The sequence below is a fragment of the Crocuta crocuta genome, unplaced genomic scaffold, assembly GCF_008692635.1.
Source record: "Crocuta crocuta isolate KB4526 unplaced genomic scaffold, BGI_CrCroc_1.0 scaffold147, whole genome shotgun sequence".
NCBI lineage: Eukaryota > Metazoa > Chordata > Mammalia > Carnivora > Hyaenidae > Crocuta > Crocuta crocuta.
In genome coordinates, this window is record NW_027532594.1 from 5274189 (window position 1) to 5289847 (window position 15659).

At 35.9% G+C, this 15659-nt stretch overlaps 1 protein-coding gene across 3 annotated transcripts in view; it reads left to right on the plus strand.

The window, feature by feature from the left end:
• The window catches only part of CEP57L1 (centrosomal protein 57 like 1), a 96857-nt gene that overhangs the window by 68005 nt on the left and 13193 nt on the right, over positions 1–15659 (plus strand). For all 3 annotated transcript variants that reach the window (XR_013339008.1, XR_013339007.1, XR_013339006.1), the window contains exons 12-13: positions 234–329; positions 1863–2068. The gene's annotated coding sequence lies outside the window, so the exon portion shown is untranslated. The remainder of the gene's footprint in view (positions 1–233; positions 330–1862; positions 2069–15659) is intronic.

A 15659-nucleotide genomic window follows, 5' to 3' on the forward strand; every position in this document is an offset into this window, starting at 1 on the left:
GGGGTAATTTTAAAACTTCTGGTGAGGGAAGAAGAAAACTGATTCATTCTCACTGACAGCAGAGGTGATATGTTAGAGGAACTTTCCAAACCTGAAGTGGAGAAATAACTGAAAATGGGCAGATGGATACTTGAAAATATCATTGAAAATAACTAATGATAGAGATGAAAGATTGTCTCTGGTTTAAATACTGCATGTGTCCTTCACCCACTCTTATTCCCTCTCCCCTGCAGCTTCTTCAGCCCCAGAGATGTTCCACAGAGTGCTTCATCTGTATTCATTTTCATCACCTTACCTATTTTTCAACTTTGCCTTTCCTCCTTAAGAATGTGAGTGCTGTAGTTTGAACTTAGCAAAAACCTCACCAGGACCATAATGCAGCCCTATATCATTCTGTGCCTTTGTTTTCCATGCACCTACACTAACTACACTTAGTTTATCAGTAGTGAAGTCAACAGTTGTGAAACTATTGATAAAACAAAAAATCATTCTAGGAACACCTGAATATTTCAGTTAAGCATTGAGAATTTTCATGGAAAACCAGTGTAGTGTAGGAAAAAAACTGTAAGATTTCAGAATTAGAAGACTTGGATTCAGGGATCCAGGAGTACTGATGCGTAGGGGCACATGGACCCCAATGTTCATAGTAGCACTCTCAACAATCGCCAAAACATGGAAAGAGCCTAAGTGTCCATCAATGGACAAATGGATCAAGAAGATGTGGTTTATCTATATGATGGAATAGTACATGGCAATGAGAAAGAATGAAATCTGGTCATGTGTAGCAACATGGATGGACCTTGAGGGTGTTATGCTGAGCAAAATAAGTCAGGCAGAGAAGGACAGATACCATATGTTTGCACGTATAGGAGGATTAGGAGGCACTTCACGGAGGACCATGGGGGAGAAGAAGGGGAAAAAATAGTGGGGGAGAGGGAGGAAGGCAAACCATGAAAGACTCTTGAATACTGAGAACAAACTGAGGACTGAGGGGTGTTGGGGCAGGGGAGATAGGCATGGAGGAGGGCACTTGTTGGGATGAGCACTGGGTGTTCTATGGAAACCAACTTGACAATAAACTATTTGTAAAAAAAAAAAAAAAAAAGATGTGTTTTATCTATACAATGGAATACTGCATGACAATGAGAAAGAATGAAATCTGGTCATGTGTAGCAACATGGATGGACCTTGAGGGTGTTATGCTGAGCAAAATAAGTCAGGCAGAGAAGGACAGATACCATATGTTTGCACAGATGGGGTGGGAGGAGTGGAAGGGGGGTGATGGGCATGGAGGAGGGCACTTGTGGGGATGAGCACTGGGTGTTATATGGAAACCAACTTGACAATAAACTATTATTAAAAAAAAGATTTGGGTTCAAATTGTGACTCCACCATTTAGTAGCTTGGACAATCGAATTTTACAGAGCCTCCTTTTCTTATTTGTAAAGTAGGGATTGTATTGCTACCTAACTCACAGGGTATCCAACAGAAGGGTTGGCACTGAATAAAAACTCAGTAAATGTTAAATCTGACTGCCCCCTCCCCCACCAAAAATTGTCAGACAACCTGAGTTTGCATGTGTTAAAGCTGAAAGCAAAAGCCAAAATGTATTCTTCATAAAAGTAGGATATTCTAATTATTTGGGTTTTTTCATTTCTTCTTTTCTGTGTGTCTGAGAGGAAATTGTTCTGGCTTATTCCTTAGCTCAGGTTTCTAGTGAGAGTGGGTAAAGAATATACTCTTACTGTGGTGCAGAAATACATAATCACACACAGCAACTTGATTTGGAGTCTGTTTTGGTTGTTGGGTGATATTTATTATGGAGAAACACTAAAGAATTGTCTCTCATTGCTCCGTCACAGCCACTGAACTAAAAATGTGTCCTGCTCACAGACTGCTGCTTACCAGAGCCTTTGACTTCTCAGGGGTGGAGCAAATGATTTCCTTCTTGGACAGGGACAATCTGTGGCCAGTGTACAAGAGTTGCCATAGCAACCCCACAGCTGCGCTCTGCCTGGCAGAGACTCGGTAGGATATCGTGGATTCTGTTCACTTAAGTGAAAAACAGGTTTGTTTGTTTTTTATATAATCAGAAATTGAAAAAATGAAATTGGAACTGTCTAGCCAAGACAGGTCTCAACTTTGGTGAAACTGTGAAACTAGAAAGTTTGAGTGTTTAAAACGGCATTGAGTGTTTATTGTGAATATTCTAATTCTGGAAATAGTTGTAATCTTGAGTTAACTGTACTTGTGTGTATGGGGCGCCTGGGTGGCTCAGTCCATTAAACTGTACTAGTGTGCGTCATTGGCAGCCTAGCCACTTTTATTGGGTATTAGCTGAAGATAGGAGGGTTGAAGGGAAATGCTCATTTTTCAGCAGTATAAGATAAAAGAAGATACTTAAAATAGCTAGCTAGCAGTGATGGTGTGTTTAAATGTTATTTTTGAGGGGCACCTGGGTGGCTTAGTGGGTTAAGCATCCAACCCTTGATTTTGGCTCCTGTCATGATCTCAGGGTCTTGAGATCAAGCCCCAACATAGGGCCTGTCCAAGATTCTCTCTTTCCCTTTGCTTTTCAGCTGCTCACATGCACTAGTACACGATCCTCACCCTCCCCCCCCCGCCCGCCGTCTCTCTCAAAGAAAAGAGTTGTTTTTGAGATTTTTATATAGACTTTTTACTTCAAAAATACAATTTTAACTATAAAGGAGTAGTCTTAATCTGTAACAGGACATCAAAAAATTAAAATTTGATTGCAGTGTGGTGAGAATCATACTAAGGGTGGAAAGTCTGGTTGGTTATACACAATGAAAGGACTGCTCACCGTGGCCAAAAATGTACCAGCTGCCATTGTTGGTGTAGAGTAAATAGTGAAACTCCTAATGGGGTTTCCTGGAACTCTATTCAGCTGTAACTAAAGCTGTCTGTACTGAGAACATTTAATTGTATGTGAAGTTCAGATAACTAAACTGACTCCCAAATGTATAACAAGACAAAACTCTCTACGACATAATAGCATCTGTGAGGGGGGAAAAAAACCTCATTATGGGTGCCATGAAACCTTTTGATTAAAATGAGATGAAGATAAATAAGATTATATTGGCTGCCATCGATGTAAAACTAAATTTACTTCTCGGTAATTGGACTTTGCGAATGCTTCAGCCTTTTTCTTCATAATCTGTATACTTATTTTTGTGTAACTTCTTTAATTCCTTTTTCATATTTTGTTATGTAAGGAGAATTAATCATAACAAAAGTTTAAAGTTTTAAAATGTGGTCTAAGGCACAGTTTGTTTTTATTGTAGTTGTGAATTAATCATTTGAAGAATCAGGTTGATTTTATTTCCTGGTGGTATTTTTGGGAGTGTTCTCCTTATTGGCATAGAGTCATTGAATTCTCATTTGGTGTAAGTTCCTACAAGATACCGTAGGCAATTATTAGAACTATAAATTAGCACCCCTCCTCCCACTGAAGAAGTTTATTTCTTATTATATGTGTATGGTCCATTGTGTACCTATGTGCTTTAACAGTTTCAGTAGAAAATAATAGAAAAGCAAATTGATCCCTTGTTACTTTATGCTCTAAGGCAGTTTTGTGACAATACAGGTCTTATTAATGACCAGTTCAGCAGTCTGCAGTGTTGGAAGACTGGATCCAATGTGCTTAGAGGAGGGATGTTGGGAATTATGAGTTAGTTATCTGTCAAAAAAGATATGTAAGTGATGAATCACTAAATTCTACTCCTGAATCATTATTACACTATATGTTAACTAACTTGGATTTAAATAAAATTTTAAAAAAATTTTAAAGATAAAAAGTTCTGTGAAATAATCAGCTTTCTAGAATAATCTTTTAAAATAAGGGTGAAATGATCCATCATACTCTCTGCCTAGATTTTTCCTGCATAGGTATTGCTTGTCTAGCCTTCCCTCATTCTTCAGGTCTCAATTTACTGCTTCCTCTAGGAAGCCCTCTTTAAATCTCCTCCTCATACCTGTGCCTTCTCCCAAATCTGGCTTAGCTGCCTCTTCTAGGTATTTCTCCTATCTTTGTTTGCACTTAGTATACTTGTTATTGTTTATTTGTTTGTCTTCCATCATAGACTGAAATCTCCCTAAGGGCACAATCCTGCCTTGCTTACCACTGTAGCCTAGCACTCAGCAAAATACCTAGCCCTTAAGCAGCCCTCTCAATAAATATTTGATAATTACATGTCATGAAACTTTGTTAACCTTCTTTTATGGTCTCATCAGAGTAAGCATATTGGGTCAGGTACTGCTGTTTTAGGCACCAGTTCAATTGTGCTGCTGTTTCATCTTTCAAGCGTATGTGACCAAATTTTACATAATATTTGGTTAAAATATTCAAGTATTTCATTGTTTGGGTGTACAGACAACAGGCACTCAGAATCATGCTTTCTTTGATTTCATAATGTTAAGAGGAAGAGATTAGAGAAGAAATATAGTTCTTTATTTGTATATTGGTGTCTTGGACATGTTCATTCAGGAAGTATTTACTGATCTCTAATCAAGTATTTGCTGATCTTCAGGATGCTGTGCTAGATGCTTTGGGAGATTCAAAGACACATTATGCATGGATCCTCTCTCCAAGTTGCTTATAGTCTGATAGAGGAGACTGTACAGAAATATAACAGAAAGAAGAAAACAATAGGTGACATAGAGGTATAATGACCATCCCAAAGAAGATGCTTAAATATTTATCTACTAAATTTCTCATCTATTGATAGATAAAGTTAACCTATTTGTATTTCTTTGTTCTGTTTCTTAATATATATAGCTTTCATTTGCTTTTTCACCTCATGGAAGTATTGGTCTAGGACTCTTAATTCTCGTTGATTGAAAATACTAGTTCACTTAATATGAATTTCAAACAAGTATTGTCTACATAACCAGGTATCAAGGCATGAGTAGGAAAAATGGGTATGAAACACTGAAATAAAACGAGAAAGGAGTAGAGAATAAAGAGGGAAAAAATAAAATAATAATGACTTAGACTAAAACAGAAAAATAATAGTTTTACAGAAAAGTTTTAGTCTAGAGACCAATGATTGACTTGCACAGAATTATGCAAGTGATTAACACTCCCTTTTCTTTAAAAGAAATTTTTTTATAGTTTATTTATTTTTGAGACAGAGAGAGACAGAGTATGAGTGGGGAAGGGGCAGAGAGAGAGGGAGACGCAGAATCCGAAACAGGCTCCAGGCTCTGAGCTCTCAGCATAGAGCCTGACGCAGGGCTCAAACCCACGAACCATGAGATCTGACCTGAGCCGAAGTCTGACGGTTAACCAACTGAGCCACTCAGGTGCCCCGACCACTCAATTTTCTTATGAATTAAGCCACTCAGTGTCTTCACACTTCAGCTTCCCCATCTGTTGGACCCAGTCAGTGTTTTTCAAACTGCAGGTCATATCCTACTAATGGATTGTGAAATCCATTTAGTGGGTCACTATGAACACTTTTTAAATGATTAGAATAGCATTGAAAATATCAGGGTACATCACACATAGAGAAGGTCGTCAGTGTTTTTGTGAAACTCTGTGAGTAGTGGATTACAATTTAAAATGTAGTCCTAAATGTTAAGGAAGAAAAAGTTGGCTCTTAATAAATATTTAAAAGGAATATATTTGAAAAGTGTGGAGGAAAGAGAGGTAGCCAGTTTAAAATAGGAATACTCCCAAATAGCCCACATGGCTTGTGGCAATCTACTATTTATCCCAGAAGTACTATTACAGATCTGTTTTCTATATTTTTACACGTAGATATTCTGTTTTAACACCATTACATTTACTGGTCTATAGAACACTCTTTTCAAATACTAACCAACCTATATTATAGAAATGTCACTTTTCTAATGTGGGCCCAAATGAATGTATTCAACATGAATTCCCTAACAAATGACCTCATTATTCTTCATCCATTGTTGCTATGTAGTCACTGCCTCTGTGTGCAGTCTAACAAAGCATGAGTCCTATGGGTAGGAAAGAAATTTGTTCTGCAGGTGCTTAAGACAGTGTGTGTGTGTGTGTGTGTGTGTGTGTGTGTGTGTGTGTGTGTGTGTAATTTCATCTTTTATTTTTTAATTTTTAATTTTTTAATAAAATTTTTTTGAGAGAGTGTCCACATGCATGCGTCCATATGGGAAAGGGACAGAGGAAGAGGGAGAGAGAGAATCTCATGCAGATTCCATGCCCAGAACGGAGCCATGAGATCATGACCTGACCCGAAATTGGAAGCTGGATGCTTAGCCAACTGAGCCACCCAGGTGCCCCTGGGTAGTTTTAAAATTCATAAAGATATGAGATTTGTGAGAGAGAAACTGTGTGCATGTCAAATCTGAACATCAACAATCAACAGCACTGCAAATATTAGAAATCTGATATACTATCAATGTGGTACTCTTTAAAGTCATGTCATTTTACTGAGCCCTAGACCTGATAGAATGTTTTTAATAAGTGCGTGGGTTAAGTATATAAATACATTACCCGAAAAATAGCTTCGTTAAATAAAGTACTTATAAGAGGCTCTATTTCTGTGACTTTTGATATTCTTTTCAATGTGTTCCTTTATAGCCATATCAGCTCTGGATTATACTCAGACATAGAAATGCCATAGGGAAGCGAACACTGGAATGGAGAATAGAACAAAGGGATTCTACCTACTTTTAAAAGTTTATTAATTATACATTATTAAAGTTGATTAAATAAAGGGATCTTAGTCTTTATGAAAGGAAGATTGTAAAATAAACAGACCTCCTAGTCATAGGTAAAATAATACACTGTTGACCTAATTTTATTTAGCCTGATTAAGTAAATTTTAGGATAAGTTCAGAAATCATTGGAAGGTATTTTTAGTTAGTTTTCTTTAAAGTTAAATGTACATTGACTTGTATTTCTTAGAAAAGTCTATTACTGAACTAGTACAGAATGTGAATAATTTCTTGTCTGAAATATAAGATTGATGTTTACAGGGCAGTTGTCCAGAATCTTCCTGCTGAACTGGAAAGTACTTCACTTTTTTTCACTGTAGGTCCTTTTAACTCTACAAATGTGTTATTTAAAACATAAATCATATTGGTACACAGGAAACCCATTTAAAATTACATTTAAAAACACTCCTGAGAATTCTATGGAACATTTCTGGTTTTATAGTTTATAATTTCTAGCAAAAGAAAAATGTTTAACACCTTAAAAATATCTTTTCAGAGACAGCCAAATTTAAAATATGTAATACCTATGAGAGAATAGTGCTCTTAATATCTTTACTATTGAATGCTTGAACACAACATAAAAAGCATTATGATCTTTGCTTTCTCCAAAATAAACTAGGCTAGCAAATTTAAAGCTGGGAAATTACAATACCAGAGTTAAAATAAGTTATTTTTAGGCTCAGAATTTCTACTTTTACTTTAATCTCAAAAGGAACTGGTATGTTAAAAACTTATGCTGTGATTTTTATGTATATAACTTCTCTGATAAACTTGGAAGAATTTATATCAGTTATTACATATCTTGATTCTCTCTTATGGTATGATTTAAATGCTGGGCACCTAAGCTAAATTTTCAGATAGGGTATTTTTGTTCTTTTATAGCATAGGTTTCAAGTAGATGGAGAGCTGTGACTTTGGTATTTGGGTAGAATATTTGCCTTGTGATTTCAAATTCTCAGAGCCACTTCTAAACATTCCTATGGATGTTCCACAAAAAGTAGAGTTCTCTTAACGAGTCTACTAAAATGCTATTGATTCAGACCTGCTGAAATAAAACATAAACCACTTAGAGACTAAAGCATTTAGAAAAGAAAAAGAACTTATAGGCAAAAAAGATCTAGAAGGAGTCCAAGCTTTAGAAGGACGGCCTTAACCAATTAAAACTATGACAAGCATTTAGAGGAAAAAAGCAACCAACAAACTTACCAAGGTCACCAAGTTAGCATATACTGTCTTCAAGGTGTAAAACAGCACTTTTTTTTTTTTTCACATAATTGCCATATCCCAAAAGACCATCACACATCTTCAAACATTTCCAAAATCAGAGATTTAGTTGTTTTAATTAGAGAGTAACTTACAAGAAAGACTCAATTTCATTTACTTGAGGAGCAAGAACTAGACAGGGTGATTGTTTGCTTATGTTGCTTTATCTCAAGGTTGCAAAGCGTCTTTGCATAGATTCCCCCAAGACCATCTTTGTGTTCAATGATTTCAATAAAAGAACACACAGAACTTAGAAAAGCTGTTGCACTCACAGTTTTGGTTTATTATGGCAGGAGAATACAGATTTAAATAAACAACTGAAAAAGGGACATAAGGCAAAGTCCAGGAAATACCAGGCATGAGCTTCCAGTTGTCTTCTTCCAGTGAAATCATGCAGACAAGCACTTAATTCTCGCAATGATGTGCGATGATATGTTTGCAATATTGCTAAACAAGGAAGTCCTCCAAGCTTTGGAGTCCAGGTTTTTCAGTATGGACTGATCACACAAGCATGGCTGACTGCCCATATGGCCAGCCTTCAGTCGCCAGCCCCTCTACAGGTCAAGCTGATACTGCATGGCCCAAGACCATCGTAGACCATAAATTGCATTGTTAGCATGGACTATGGGGGAGACCTACAGTCCCTAGGTAACAAAAACATCATCAGGCAGGATATTCTAAGGCCTTAGAGTTCATCTCCTGTGAGCTGAGTAAAGACCAAACCTTTCTTTGGAACGTGAAAGCTTTGTACAACTTACACATGTTGTGTTGACCCTTCACACTGTTGCTTCATTTTGTGTTCTGACTCTGGAATTTGATGTGCATTGCTTACCCATCTGGTTAAGGTGTAAGTTTTGCCTCCAAGTTTCCTTCTAAAGCATGGCTTTGACCCCATAATTTGCCTACTAATTTTATGATGCAGTATCATTACTTTGATATTTTGTGTTATTTGGTCAGTTTTATTATATGGATGTGATATAAGGTGATGCTTTGTGCGCAGAGACCTTTTTATAATCTGGTTACTGAAACTAGAGACGTGATACTAAAATTTAGGGGTTAACTTTGGAGGCTTTGTAAAGTCTTTGAGGCTGTCATTCCTGTATATGTAAGATATTGCTCTTACCAGCTCGTATACTGAAATCAGGAGCCAAGAGCCATTCAGTTCACCTCAGTTGAGTTGCTTGGAACTTGTTTAGTAATGGGCTTGCCATACCGAATTTAATGGGATTTGAGGCATAGCCACAGACAGTAAAGCAATTTTTAAATTACTACTTGATAGGAAGGAGAACAGGTTTTAATTGAACTTGTGCTAAATAGCTACGAAAGTAAGGAAACTTAGGAAAGGCATTTTGTGTAATATTTAACAACTTCTACCATTTTGTGGTACATTTATATGTCATTTTCTCCAGAATCATTATTTTTGTTTTCCTGACAGTCTATTACTTACATATTATATTAAGAATTTTCAAATATTTTTTTTCTGCAATTCTAAAGGATCCGTTGGAATATAATACCATTTAAGGAATGTTTCTACCAGTTTATGTAAGTGTATCCAATAGATCAAAATAATGTATGTTCATTAGAAATAAAGCATTAACCATGATTAACTCATTTAGTCCTAGGTAATAAATTCTTGTTTTTGTAATTTGAGGTGAAACACTCAATTTTTTTAAGTCATTTGCTTCTCAGTTTAATGAATCCTAGAAATCCCGACTCTATCTTTTGATAGTCTGACAGGTATCCTTTTGTCATGCTGATACCAGTTTATACTGAAAAATCTGTTTCCATGAGTCTACTCCCTATGGAGTCAACAATTACAAGTATGGTAAAGCCTTTACCAAGGCTTTCATTCTTTTCATGTTTCTTCCAGAAGATTCCGTTTTTGCTCTGTATCTTATGGGGACTTGACAAAGAAACAGAAACTGTCCATGGATGACAAGACTCAATGGCTTAGGTTAATTTTATAAAGGCCAACAATACTAAAACAGTGGGGAGTGGAATCTTTTTTCTGGAGTAACACATAATCATTTTATAAGGATTTAGTCAGTGTTCATCCGGAGAGGAGGATAATTTATGGACTGAGTAGGCATTAAAAAGTCTCCAGGTTCTTTTAATTTGTCTCAGAAAATATTTTTAGGATTGTCAACTGCAAATAAAATATTCCTTTAAAAAATCAATTTTGGAGGTTCCTGGATGGCTCAGTTGATTATGCATCTGACTCTTGATTTCAGCTCATGTCATGATCTCATGGTTCATGAGATCGAGCCTTACATAGGTCTCTGTGCTGAAAATGTGGAGCCTGCTTAGAATTTTCTCTCTCTCACTCTCTCCCCTTCCCTGCTGTATCTCTCTCTCTCTCAAATAAACTTTAAAAATAAATAAAGTTTAAAAATACTTACTGTGCCAATCTTTGTATGTGGACATGAGTATGCTTCTGTCCAATCTGAAAGTTACACATTGCTAAAAATATCTTTTTTTTAGATTTATAGTAATACATTTTACTTAAATGTAATTAACTTAGTTTAAGCTCCTCTTAACTGCTGTGTAAGTTCTTTTCATATGTAAGACTGGATAAGCAGGATGACTTTTAAAGTAGTTTTGAGCTAATAAAAATCTGCAGTATACCAAACATAACTAATTATTTTTAGTATCCCTCCTTTTATAGGATAAATTAGCAAAACTTTGAGGCTGTCTAGCAACTGTTTGGGAAACCCCAAAGAATCATGTAGAAGACATAGTAATAGTTTATTATTCTGAATTTTGAGACTGAATTTGGGAAATGCCATATCAAAAAAAGTTACCAGAGGAGAAAAGATATGATTAAGTGACTAAAGAAGCTTACAGGCAATTTAAAACACATTTCTTTCAAGAAAGAATATGTACACCAAAATACCTCAGTTTTTCATATATATCTTTTCAATCTATTAATTAATGATCACTTAAAATGTATAAAAACAAAAGGCAAGGGTATGTTAAAACTATGTTTATTGACCCAGTATTTATTTTGTTCTATACAAATGACTTGCTTAGATATAATTTATATCCAAAGATTACTAATTAAATGAGTAACTCAGTTTAATATTCATTCAGGAATTAGAAAAGTATAAAGGTTAATTATCTAGGCTTTCCATGAGAAAACAAACCTGTCTTGCATAAATTAGAATAGTATGCTAACATTTTAATTCACACTGTAATTAAATCAGAAAGGAGACATCTGTTCAAAACAGCATTATTAAACCAGTGTAATTTGTCCAAGGATTCCCCTTGATTAGAAACATGATTGCTTAAATTTTTCTGTTTTTCATACCAAATATTTAGGAACTCTTCAAGTTTTGTTTAACAGCACTAAAGTTTTCTTTCTATTTTTCTATCTGCTGTTAATTTGCATCTCATTACTTTTCTTGTCAACTGGTAAACAAGGCTATTTTTGTAGTAATTTTCCAGTCAGATTTGGGGTTGAGCTGGAAGCACAACTTTAGATTTATTAACACCTTATTTTTGGGCACCAAGCTCTTTCATACATCTTTAGGGCTTATTTATTTATTTATGCTTTCCTATTTTCTTTTGAGAGGAGAGAGTAAAAATTATGCACCCAGAACTTTTTAGATTTCTTGCAGGGATCATGAAGCTCTAAGCAAGTCAAAGGCAATCATTCTTTATCACAAATTCAGATTTATTTGTAGAATGTGTGTACCATCCAAGCAAAACCGAAAGTCTCTACCCTTTGCTCTAAATCTATGTAAAAACCATTTCAAATTTTATTCATTGTGTATATTTTGTCCTCTTTCATGGTAAATTTGTCTGTTGTAATCATATATCCATATATAGTGTGTTCAAATGACAGCTTTTATGGCCTGTTAATCTCTAACAGTGTCCCAAGGGCCAGAGAACGCTGACTTCAGAGAAAGTTTTTAATTGTAAATAGACTATTGTAGAAAGTTGTACCTTCCCTTTTGAGGAGGAAAGAAGGCTTTTAAGAACCAACAACTTGGTTTTATAACGTTAGCCACAGATGGATCAAATGTAATCAAAGTACAGAATCTCATTGGCTGATGCTTACAGCTCCATATCTCCAACAGCTGCTCTTCATGCCAGTGGGCATGAAAACATTTTTATCTTGATTTGAATCAGAGCGACACACAACATGAAAGCAACATAGAAAGTTTCACCAGTGGTAAGGCGGTAATAAATGAGTACTATACGGAGTGATATGAACAACTTTCCAACCTACTAGTGAAACCAGTCATCAATTTGACTAACTCAAGGTCTCAAGACCTAAAGGCAAAGAAAGATGTATCTCAAATGACAGGAGCTAACAGAATGTTTAAATGTAAAATGTAAATACAATCAAATGTAAAATACAATAAAATACTCTGTCATTTGTTACATCATGAAGACCAGAGAGACCATTAAAAACTGTATTACCAATATTGCTGCTGCCAAAGGAAAAATAGCAGTTGTGTACAAAACAGAACTAGCATGAAAACCAGACTTAACCAAGAAACAAAAACCAAACAGTTATAAAAAAGAAATAGAATCAACTAAATTAAAACCCTATTTCTACAGAAGATTCACCCTAGGACTGGCAAAAGATAAAAGGCAAAGAGCTCTTAGTTGTAGTTTACTTGGTTCTGGCTGAGCAGTATCTACTCCTGGTAGATAAATACATAAAATCTTGGTAGAATCTATAGAATTGTCAAAGAGATAATCAAAGACAGCACATTTATTAAAGGAACGTTTACTTTTAAGAACATTTTGTAAGAAACTCCCAAGTTTAAAAGGACTAGGTCACCAAATAAAAAACTACGAGAGTTGGGGGTGTGCCTGAGTGGCTCAGTTGGTTAAGCATCCGACTTTGGCTCAGGTCATGATCTCACGGTTTGTGCTTTCAAGCCCCGCATTGGGGTCTGTGCTGACAGCTCAGAGCCTGGAGCCTGCTTCAGAGTCTGTGTGTCTCTCTCTGTCCCTACCCTGCTTGTGCTCTGTCTCTCTTTCAAAAATAAATAAATAAAAACATTTTAAAAATGTTAAATATAAGAGGGGGGAAACTGACAAAATTATCAACACTGTTAGCTTGTAGTTAGTCTGCTCATGATAGAAAAGACAGCAATTTTCTCACATGGCTGTCATAACTACAGAGGTTCTCACAAATCAACATTATAAAAGTTGATAAAATTGTGTTTATGAGGGAGTCAATACTAATAAACAAAACTTAAGGATTCTTTTTTTGGAAAAGTGAACTAGACACAGTGACCCTGTGTTTGTTTTCTTATTTTGTTTCAGGGTTCAAGTTGTTTTATTTTCTGATTATGATATATACACACACTGATGCAGCAGAACAATGTGTCAGTTTTGCTTCCACACATGCTTCTTTTGGTCCTTGGTAGTTGAAAACCCTTTCACAAACAAATACTGAGGTAGTTATTATAAAGGAAAAGAACTAACAATACATGGGGAAAAGACCAAGTTTAAGTGGGTAATTTGGAGAGTAGATTTTTTTTTAATTGCCATATCTCTGTGGACAAAAGAATGGAAACTGTGTATTAAGCAGGATCATAATACTGACTAAGACAAATCATAAAAATTTTATTTTGATTGAGGAAAAAGAGAGAAGGGGTAGAACAAAATTAAATTTGCCAAGTCTTTCAGTGAGAAAAAAATATAGGCAGAATTCCATACTTCAAGAATTTGTATAACACTAAGAGGATTGAGGTTCTTTTAATCCATATCCCTTTGATGAGCCTCCTCTTCCAAATAGCCAGACACCTTGGTTTTTCCCAGATACTTGTTAGACCAACTTTTCTCAAGACTCATTAGTGGACTCTGACATTGACTAACAGTGAGTTGTGACCAGAAGTTTTTTGGTTGTTTTTTTTTAGTTTATTTATTTATTTCAAGAAAGGGAGTGTATGTGTGTAACCAGGATAGGGGCAGAGAGAGAGGGGGGAGAGAGAGAATCCCAAGCAGGCTCCACACTGTCAGAGCAGAGCCTGATGCAGTGTTTGAACTCATGTACCATGAGATCATGACCTGAGCTGACACTAAGAGTCAGATACTTAACTGACTGAGCCATCCAGGTGCCCCCAGAAGTTGTTTTTAATAAAATAGAGTAGAAAACATCAGAATACATTGTGTGTGGTATTTCTCAAGTAAGTATTGAGACTTCTACTTTAGGTAGGATTTAGTAGAAAGACCAGGCTTCCACTGAAACAGATAAATTATGAAGTTATGTGTAAAGTCATTGGAAAGTTGTGGACACAACAAAGCCTAAATGAACTAAATTTCTAGAAAAGGGAGACCTCTCATGAGTGAGCTAACAATCCCTGGCTGTTTTATTCCTTAGATCATTTACCAATTCTGGTCATATTGACTCTGTTTTTGGCACAGAGACTACTGGGATAAAGAAAAGCCAGGTAAGTTTTTGAAGACCTTGGGTGCAGACATACCAGATTTGAATCTAAGGAAGTCAGAAATATATCATGGATATTTGCTGAACGTTGGATTATAAAAGAGCCTGGAGAGCTGGCCCAGAAAGGCAGAATAAAACCTTCACTTGTTTGGTGCTTAGGCGATAAATTCCTTCTAGAGAGAGGGACTGTGCCAAACATGACAGGCCTGTCCCTCACGTTTTTACCAGATATTGAACTTGATGTTGTGGGGGACTAAGCTCAAAACCTTTGAAGGACAGAATTCCAGGGATGAGGAGAAAGAGAAAAGCCAGGCTACAAGTCAAAAGCTTCAGAAGGCCACACTCATAAAGGAAAGTGTATTGGAAAGGCAGAGTTAACTCTATCCACAGTGATTAGGAGACAAAATCTCACCAGAGACAGAAAGCCAGCATGAAATACTTGGCTAGTTTCCCCTCTCAAGACATTTGCTAGATTTTGAAGCTGCATGGGGTATAGGAGGCTATGGAGTTAAATTAATCTCTTAAGGGCAGAACCGATTCTCCCATAGTGTTTAAGGGCTGAAGGAGAGAGACTTGCCAAGCTGTCAGTCAGAAGTCCAGGTGAGCCACACCTGAAGAAAAAGGACAAAGAAGAGGCAAACTGAGTCTAATTAAAACCAGACTCCATCCTCAATCTAATTCAATTCCTGATAGGATTAAGATGACCAGCCCTTCACATTATACATCTAACAAAATAAAGGGAGAACCTTTATGGGGGAAAATAACATCATTTTCAGTCCCATTGGTTCTTTTATACACCAAACATTGCATATAATAAATGATAAGACTTGAGAAGTTGCAGGAAAGTATGAGTGATGAGAGAAAAAGCAGATAGTAAAAGACCCACAGATGATCCAGATGTTAGAATTAGCAGACAGGGACTTTAAAATAATTATTATATACATATGCATACACACACATATACACAGAAAAAGAGGAAAAGTTGGGCAAATTGAATAAAATTACACATAATTTTGAAAAACTGCAATCTATAAAAATAATATGCATTATAGAACTTAAAAATACAACAGCTAAAAGTGAAAATTTACTGGGTAGTTTTAAGAGCTTTGAGCAAAAAATAGTGAACTTGAAGGTGGAAAAATAGAAATATCTAAAAATGAAGCACAAAGACAAAAAGAATGGGATGAATTAAATGGAGTAAAAGAGACATATGGAATATAGTGAGGTAATCAAGTGAATGTTTAATTAGAGTCCTAGA